This window comes from Pygoscelis adeliae, unplaced genomic scaffold, assembly GCF_000699105.1.
Source record: "Pygoscelis adeliae isolate BGI_AS28 unplaced genomic scaffold, ASM69910v1 Scaffold22, whole genome shotgun sequence".
Classification (NCBI taxonomy): Eukaryota; Metazoa; Chordata; class Aves; order Sphenisciformes; family Spheniscidae; genus Pygoscelis; species Pygoscelis adeliae.
The window spans coordinates 3,896,694-3,903,907 of NW_008824350.1; positions in this window are offsets into that span (position 1 = coordinate 3,896,694).

Below are 7,214 nucleotides of genomic sequence, written 5' to 3' on the forward strand. Positions count from 1 at the left end.
GGGCGCCCGAGCTCCGTCCCCCCCCCAGGAGGGGGGGGGGGGGGGGGGGAGGAAAGGAAGATAAAATAAGACCTCACAGGAAGATGTTTCCAAAATCCAAGCAAACATCTCTTGTCATGCAGTCCCACTGCTCATGGAGTCATTTTGGGAAGAAATCAGCCCTATCAGCTCTACACATCTTCCAAATGTGTAGGAGTCCAGGTGGATACATGCCAGGCAGGGCATCCTTAGGCATGTATGAAAGCTGCTACCCTCAGGATGCCCCCCAGCCCCCCAGCTCTGAGAGACAGAGATGCTCCTGCCTCCCTTGATGCACAGGATGCATATTTTAAATGTCCAGGCGTTTGCGTGGGAACCAACGCCAGCCTTGCAGAGTGCCCAGCAATGCCGTCTGCACTGCATTGCCTCCATTTTCACCCGTCTCTGATGGGCTGCCTGTGGAGGGGAGAGCTGGGACTCCAGTGCTCCCTGTGTGATGGTGTTAGCTGGCTGCTCTGCAGTGGAACTGTTTATCCAAGTTGCTTGTCTAAATAGAGCAGATACCTGGATACCAGGGTCTGAAGGAGGAGGGTGCTGGTGTGAAGCTGGGTGCGAACCTATGGCTGCTGTTGCTGCTGCAGAGGGCTCCAGTTTTCTTTCTTTGGCCAGGCGTCCATGTTTGTTTTGGCAGAGCTGGGGTGCTGGTGACACTGGAGGCAGAGTTCAGGACACCACCAGAAACTGAATTTCTGAATTCATTTGTGTTGAAATAACAAAGGCAATTCCCTCTCAGCATGCCACACTCCACCCACTCGGCTGCGCTTGCTGAGGCTGCGGGGCTCTGCTTCCTCCGACCCATCCCTGGAGTCCCAACTCTCCCCGTCTGCCTGCTGACTACAAGGAACATAGGGTGTTTCAAGGGGCTTTGCAGAGGGAAGCACTGCCCCACCAATGCAGGCTGCTTTCTGCCAGACCTTGCTGTTGGCAAACATGAAGCTCAGCCTGGTTGCCCTGCCACTCCTGCCAGCAGAAGGCTGCATTTTGAGGGCTGCTAAAGAGCCTGCTGGCTGTGACTCCAAGAGAAGGGCTCCAAGGGTAGGATTGGGCGGGATCCTCCTTCCCCATGGCCTTCCTGCTGTCAGGAAAAGGAAGCAGGAGGCACCAGGTTTCTTCACTCACTGGGGCTGGTGACACCTGCCTTCCTCAGCCCTTTGCAGGACACAGGAGCAGAGGAGAAGCTCAGCATGTCCCGATGCTCTTACGACATCGATCAGGTGCTCCCCCAGGGAATATCTCCACAGCAGGAGGAAGGGGATGCAGCCGTGGCAGTTCCCTGCCCCAGCTAATGTCACGTCCCTGGGGACACAGACAGCTGCATGCAAGCCAGGTCCACCGTGCCCATTGTAGAGGAGTGCAAAAGCAGGCTGGGAGGGAGGAAGCAGGACTCTGCACACACTGACTGAATCACTGTGCACTGCTGCTACAGGAGGGCTCTGGGTTATAAGCAGCACAAGGGGACATCCCTCCATGAAAGCTGAACAGCTGCACAGCTACTTCGGAGGAGGTAACTCATGGAGTCCCATCTGCATGAAGTACAGCACAGTATTTCCCTGCAATACTTCTCCACCAAAAATGCACGTACTCCTCTCTGCCAAGCAGCTCCTGCCCTGTGTGTAACACACCCAGCACAACGTGACTTAGGAAAGCCCACTGGGTCCCTGAGCCCACACAGCGCTGAGCATGCTGTGACAGAGCTGACATGCAAGTTCCCTGGCCAGCACGTGGGGTGTCAGATTCCCTCTCGAGGCACGTGGTCCTGGTTCTTCATTTCTCATCCTGTCAGTCTTCTCCAGAGGCTTGTTTGTTTTGCCCCTCACCAGAATGTGCTGCTGCATGTTTAGGCTGAGAAAGCAAAACAGCCGACTCAACAGCTGCTGGATTTGGGGAAGGGGAAGGGAGGGAAATGCTTTCAGTTTTGACTTTTAACCACAAAATGCACACTGGATTCTTCCCGACAAAAGTGACAAGAAACAGAGCCATAGGTCTTTGCTGGAAGCAGAGGGAGAAAACGACAGATGATACTCCCTGACACTTGCATCTTTCTGGTGCTTTCTGGTAATAGCACTGAGGGAAGACAATGGATCAGGAGTGCTGCTGCCCTCCACTCAGCTGAGCAGAAGAGGGCTACAACTATATCCACATGCTGAGCTGAGCAGTAGACTCAAAAGTGGACTGAAGCGTACTGCACCCTTAGGCCTCCTGCTTTTCATCCATCTTCTTGGCTGTTGCTCAAAGTGTCCATACTGTGCCTCGGAAGATCTGAGCTTTTCACTGCAGGACCAGGATGGTGGAAAGCCAACAGAAGAGAGCTCAGCATCAGGTCTGATGTTTCCAAACCCTACTACTGTTCAAGAAGGGCACTACCTTGACAGCTGCAGTGCTATCCAGCATACACAGTATATGCCCGAATCTCCTGGCGGGAGAGGTGCCTGCCTAGCACGTAGCCTCATGCTGTGGTCTTTGCCAGAAGAAGGACCCGCCCCACCAGATTATTGATTCAGGGCCCACTGACACGCACCGTTCTGCTTACTGAGAGTCTGACATATTTTTTACTCTTTCCTCACTCAGGAAAGTCATATGCTGTTTGAAGGCAGATGGACCATGTCATGCCTGACTAGGGGCGGAGCAAACTGTAGCTCTGCAGGGCTGCTGACTTAGTGTAGTGCTTTGAGAGGGGTTTGTGTCTACAGATGAAGCTTTGCATCTGAACCCTCCCAGAGACGCCATCCTGTCTCCATGCCAGTCAAGGCTGATGGAAAGCACCAAGTTTACCCAGTGAGGGAGCTAAGATGAGCTCTGATAGACTCAGAGTCTGTATGGATATGAATGCGCTCATGGACTTTCTTTCAAGAGAGGACCAATACTTTGTTAGCAGGAGAAAAGGCCTACTTCTGGGCAACATGTCCTTGACTGTCTCAGAGAAGGTAGCGCTGCCTAGTAGGAAATGCTCTTTTGGATCCATTTGCTCTATAAACAGAAACAAGGAAGGAAGAAAGGAAGGAAGGAAAGAGAGAAGAGAGGGGTGGTTGTGTCATTAACAAAGCTACCCCTTAGAGCATGTATTTTTTTTCCAGCTTAGGGTGAGAGCTGCCTTGCAGACATGGGGCTATGTTTATGTATGGCAGAGCTCCACCAAGTCAGTGCAGTTTCAGTGTGGATGAGTCAGGCTCCCCACGGCTCATTCCCATGTCATATTCCCAGTCAATATTCAGAGGTTCTCCATACTCCCTCATGGCTTACTACTACAGTCCCCAGCAGCAGCACAGGGTGACTTCTTGTCCCCACAGCTAACAGAGAGACCGTGCCAAGGCTACACATTCCAAGGATGCAGAAGGCACTTGTTGTGCATCTCTTTGGCCAGTGAGGAGCAAAGAGAACCTGCCCAGGTCTCAGAGGTGCTCTGTGACTGCCCAGCAATAGGAGGGGTTATTCTGGGACAGGAGGAGGCAGAGGGACCACAGTTTTGTCAGACCTCGGAAGTGCGAAATAGCGTGGATCCTTGTGCCCTCTGTTCCCCTCACGCAGCAGTGCAGCAATCAGGTGTAGCCAAGCCACACGTAGCCTTGTCCCACAGAGGAACATTTCCCATTGTCCCACTATTTTTTTTTCCGCCACTGTAAGTTTTATTACCTCAAAGGTATGGAATTAGGAAATGAAAGATGTGGAAAAATTCCTCGGACCAAAGCACTCATTTCCATCATTTCCACCTTGCCCTGGATTTCCTTCTCGATTAGTTCCAGCAGTGTCCTTGGTTCAAGCCTTGGAGTCATTAAAGTCCTTTTGAAGCTCTGGTGCCCCACGCTAGTTCTCATTGCTCAGCAGAATGATACATCAGGAATAACAAAGTCCACTTTGATCAACTACTTCCATCCTTTACAGCTGCTTCTGCGGGAGTGATTAATCCCAGCCCTTCCTCCGCTAATAATAAGCACAGAGAATCAGCTACATCCTTTGTTGTTGTTATTTTCTCGTTTCATGTCCCTTTTTGGGGAGAGCTGTGAAAGGGACTCGGTGACTTTGGTCCAGTTTCTGCTGGAGGGGTGGCTGTGGCCATGACGGTGGTGGAGAGCATGGGTACCTGGCAGGCTTGGGTGGACCGACCTCTCCCCCAGTCGAGGCCGTGGTTTTCCTGAGCACCGAGCTCCCCATGCACCTGTTCTGGAAAGCTTCCCAGCACCACTCATGCCTGAAATCCTACCTACATGCAGGAGATTAGCGTTTCCTATTGGCAGGGAGCCTTTGGGAGATGCAGGGCCATTCAATAGGAAACACTAGGCACAGGGACTTTGCTGGGAATTAGGCCATTTTTGAGTAAACCCTGCAGTCCCCTGGGCTGCTGATCTGGCACCTTGCTCTTCCATGAACTTCTCCTTACAAATAAAAATTATTCCAGGCCTTCGGTTTCTGTTTTAAGCTGACACTGAGCCGGAATTGCTCTTGATTTGCTCTAATCTAAATGAGAGAAAGAGGAAGCACACTGTTTATTTAATGACAAATGCCAGCTAAAGAAGAGGAGGTTGAATTATCAGTGACCACCAACTTTTACAGATAAGATTTTAGCATCTAGACCCACAGTCCGCTATGTTTCGAGGACTGCAGAGATAAAAGCCTCAGATATGGGAAACACCCCTGTAGAAGAGCATTTCACAGCAGAAGCAGAGCTGCAAATGCCCTGTATCACCTCCTTGTAATGGCTGATGCAGGCTGGGCTATGCATTATGCATGCTGCATACAAGGAGAGGACATCGTACCTTTAAACCTAATCTGTCTCTTTACTGAAACAGCTGGTACCTGAGATGTATTCCGGGCATATGCACCTCCAGTTATCTCTTTCCAGGTCCACTTGTGCAATACTGGGATATCAAGGTCCATGCAGATTGGCCCTGGTATGGTGAGGGAAGGATCAGGCATGGCTAGCAATGGGAAAGTGAAAGAAGAGGGAGATGTGGCTGATGCCACTGGTTTCTGCCCCAGGCACAGGGCTGGGAGCCACTGAATGCTGTTATGACATGAAAGGGGCAATGGGGAGAGGAAAGTCCAAGTGCTGGAGGGAGCTGGTTTGTGTTTTCTGTGAGATCTAGTTTGGGGAAACGCTGGCTTGGGGCCAGACTGTGGCATCAGGCTGTTGTTCCCCAAGATTTTGGGCCTCTGGCTGTCAGCCTAGCTGCTCAGCACCTTCAGTTCTGGGATGGCACATTGCATACTGAGGAGGAAAGAGCTCTGTGGCCAAGCACCCTTGATAAACGGTGCTCTCAGCTGCTCCCCTAATTCTTAACGCTGCTCCCCTCCTGGGTGTTACAGTGCTGGGTGGCATCGTCTGTCTTTGATGTTGGGACCTTATGTTTGATGTTTGGCACAAGCAAGACACCATTGCTGTAGTAAGAAAGAACACTGGTACCCAAATCTCTTGACTGGCATGTCATGTGTGTAGCACATCATATTTGCTAAATCAAAAAACCCTGGAGTCAGAGAAAGGCAGTAAGAGCACTGCACTAATGTACCCCTCCCTAAATCCACCTAGGACTTTCTGTTCCTCCAAAGAGCTCCTTCAGGCATTATGTGCATTACTCCAGCAACACCCGGAGTCCTGAAGAGCCATGCTCAGCTCTGTCACAGCAGTATAAAATCAGAACAACTCTCGCTGCACTCTGCTGCACCACAGATCAACATCTGTTGCATAGTCCACTTCAGCAGATAGTCACTGGGCTGCACAGGTACTAATAAGGTGTTGTGGTTTAACTCGGCAGGCAGCTCAACACCACACAGACATTCACTCACTCCTTCCCCTGCCACAGTGGGATGGGAGAGAGAATTGGAAAAAAAAAAAGTAAAATTCGTGGGTTGAGATAAAGACAGTTTAATAGGACAGAAAAGGAAGGGAAAATAATAATAATAATAATAATAATAATGATGATGATGATGACAAAAGAATATACAAAATAAGTGATGCACAATGCAATTGCTCACCACCCACCCACCAATGCCCAGCCAGTTCCCGAGCAGCGGTCACCGCCCCCTGGCCAGCTCCCCCCAGTTTATGTACTGAGCATGATGTCATGTAGTATGGAATACCCCTTTGGCCAGTTTGGGTCAGCTGTCCTGGCTGTGCCCCCTCCCAGCTTCTTGCTGGCCGGGCACGAGAAGCTGAAAAGTCCTTGACTAGTGTAAGCACTACTTAGCCACAACTAAAACATCGGTGTGTTATCAACATTATTCTCAACCTAAACCCAAAACGCAGCACTGTACCAGCTACTAGGAAGGAAATTAACTCTATCCCAGCTGAAACCAGGACATAAGGGCAGAATTTATCCCGGAATTAATTTATGTGCCTTTTTAATCTTTGGTGGGGATAAGTATGTAAATATGTGAATGAAATTTCAGTAAGTAATCTTTCTGCTTTGTTTTTTAAGGCATTTTGGCACTTTTCAAAATCCACAAATCCCAAGGTCTCAGTTTCTTCTGCAGCTCTGCTGACAGAAGCAAGTTAAAGTCCCTGCATTTCTGACATGTGTAATCCAGCACAGCCCCATGAACTTTGCTGATTTTGAGATGCCTGAAGATACGGCCCAACCACACAAGGAATTTTGTCTAATGTATGGCTTGGAAGTGTGCTGACAAACTAGACAGGATTTAACCAGCTGAAGAAAATAATTTGCTGTTTCAATCTGAATGCAGCAGATTATATGCTTTGCTTTCTAATGCCATTAGGTCTCTGAAAAATGGCTTCAAATTCTGAGAAATCAGGAGAACTATGTAAGAAACGTGTAGTTCTTCCCACTAAACTCATCTAGTCATAAACTGGTCTAGACATAAACAGATAAAAAGAAACTGGCCTGACAAAACAGGCTGAAACTTGCAACTGCTTTAGAAGAGCAGCGTAGGCATCCTTGGTAAGGTTCATGGCCCGGAGATCACACGTGCCTCTTGCAGGGCTGGAGGTGACTGGGCAGAGTGGGTAAGGAAGAGGGCACCAGCAGCCCTGAGAAGCGGCTCGAGGAAGAAACCACCATCATGGCATGGATTAGAGCTGTTTCACATTCCAGTCACATCTGGATTTCACTTGTCATTTCACCGGAAAGGCATGCTCCAGCCCTGAAATAACCAACCTTTCTCAGGGATTTCTATTTAAAAAAAATATTTACAGTGCACTTCTGACATCACCAGGCAGTAAAGCC